Source organism: Balaenoptera acutorostrata, chromosome 8 (genome assembly GCF_949987535.1).
Source record: "Balaenoptera acutorostrata chromosome 8, mBalAcu1.1, whole genome shotgun sequence".
In the NCBI taxonomy this organism is placed as follows: domain Eukaryota; kingdom Metazoa; phylum Chordata; class Mammalia; order Artiodactyla; family Balaenopteridae; genus Balaenoptera; species Balaenoptera acutorostrata.
Genome location: NC_080071.1, coordinates 33,926,264 through 33,928,491, shown reverse-complemented (window position 1 = coordinate 33,928,491; position 2,228 = coordinate 33,926,264). Strand labels below are relative to the sequence as shown.

At 48.3% G+C, this 2,228-nt stretch overlaps 1 pseudogene; it reads right to left on the bottom strand.

The window, feature by feature from the left end:
* Positions 1-403: 403 nt before the first annotated feature.
* Positions 404-918, bottom strand: LOC103010590 (ferritin light chain-like; annotated as a pseudogene).
* Positions 919-2,228: the final 1,310 nt, after the last annotated feature.

Here is a 2,228-nt window from a genome sequence, read left to right as displayed (position 1 = left end):
TGCTTGCACCTGGACAAATCTCTCCTCCAGCAACAGAATACAAAGAAGCTGTAAGGGACTAAAAATAACTGCCTGCATGCACAGTTGGGGCAAATTATGAACAAAGAGATACGAAAAGGCTGCCAGCTTCTGAGGTGTGGGGAGCAAAAGCAGGATACTAGGCAGGATCCCTGCTCACAGCACCACCAAAGGGATGGGCAGACCACCTAAGCCGCCCCTCCAGCCCCCGCACCGATCTACCCCTACCCTCACCCCATTTAAGGGACCAGTGCAACACACCCTCGCCATTCACAGGAACGAGCGAGGGCACCTGTTACTTGCTTTTGCTCCCTCATGCTGCAGCACGAGTCCCAGTAAAGCCTTGCCTAAATTCCCCCTCTGGCCTGTTATCAATTTCTATTGATTAAAGAGGCCAAGAACCCAGGTTGGTAACAGCTGCGCTCCAGAAGGCCCTAGCCAGGCTTGAGGGTGAGTGTTTGGAAGAGAAATCGCTCGGCCCAGCCTGGGGACCAACCAGCTTGCAGAGGTGAGTCACGTGGTCGTCATCTTCTCGGTGAGTTTCACCTGCTCAGCCAGGTTGCGGCTCTCCGGGAAGTCACGGAGGTGGGGGTCTGGCGGGAAGCTTCCACGGAGTCCTGGGTTTTACCCCACTCATCTTGGGGTGGCTTCTGCACGTCCAGGAAGAGGGCACAGCCGCCCCGCTGGCTTTGCTTTTTCAGGAGACGGCTGGGCACCCTTGCGCTTCTCCTCGGCCAATTCGTGGGAAAAGTGGCCCACGCTCTCCAGAGCCATGTCGTCTCGGTGGAAATAGGAGCCCAGAGAGAGGTAGGTGTTGAAGGCCTGCAGATGTAGGTTGACCAGGCCGTGGACGGCGGCCTCCACCTCGGTGGAATAATTCTGACGAATCTGGGAGCTCATGGTTGATGAGTAATAAGGCGCTAAGCTCAAAAAATGGTGTTGGCTGGTCCCGGTGGCCGAGGATAGCTCAGTGGTTGGTTCTGAAGGCTGCCACTGGAAAAAAGGTTGTAGAGTGGTCAGAGGTGTCAATGAAAATAATCCATAAACAATCAATAATAAGAATAGAAACGTTTTATTTGAGCCAAACTGAGGTCTAGCCTGGAATCCCACTTGCCAGATTACTCTCAGAAACTACTCCAGAGAAGGAGGGTTTTCAGCACAGTTTTATATCTTGTCAGAACAAAGAACACTGAACAAGTCAGGATTACATTTCTTTAAGATTTCAAAACAAAGAACAGGGAATTCCCTGGCGGTGCAGGTCTTAGGACTTCGCGCTCTCACTGCCAAGGGCCCAGGTTCAATCCCTGGCCAGGGAACTAATATCCCACAAGCCGCCCGCTGCGGCCAAAACAAAACCAAAAAACAAAACCGATCAACGTGTCCGCAGTGAGTTAGTATGGTCTTCACACCTGGGAAGGCAGTCTTACATTCAAAGGAGTACCAGCATTGGCACCCCAGGAAGAGGGGCATTTAACCTTTAACATGGATATTATTTACTTATGGTCAATGTGCCCTTTTCTTTAATAAGTATTTTAAACGTCTTTATTGGAGTATAATTGCTTTACAATGGTGTGTTAGTTTCTGCTTTATAACAAAGTGAATCAGCTATACAAATACATATATCCCCATATCCCTTCCCTTTTGGGTCTCCCTCCCTCCCACCCTCCCTATCCCACCCCTCTAGGTGGTCACATAGCACCGAGCTGATCTCCCTGTGCTATGCGGCTGCTTCCCACTAGCTATCTGTTTTACATTTGGTAGTGTATATATGTCCATGCCACTCTCTCACTTTGTCCCAGCTTACCCTTCCCCCTCCCCGTGTCCTCAAGTCCATTCTCTATGTCTGTGTCTTTATTCCTGTCCTGCCTCTAGGTTCTTCAGAACCTTTTTTTTTTTTTTTTTAAGATTCCATATATATGTGTTAGCATATGGTATTTGTTTTTCTCCTTCTGACTTACTTCACTCTGTATGACAGACTCTAGGTCCAACCACCTCACTACAAATAACTCAGTGTCATTTCTTTTTATGGCTGAATAATATTCCATTGTATATATGTGCCACATCTTCTTTATCCATTCATCTGTCGATGGACACTTAGGTTGCTTCCATGTCCTGGCTATTATAAATAGTGCTGCAATGAACATTGTGGTACATGTCTCTTTTTGAATTATGGTTTTCTCAGGGTATATGCCCAGTAGTGGGATTGCTGG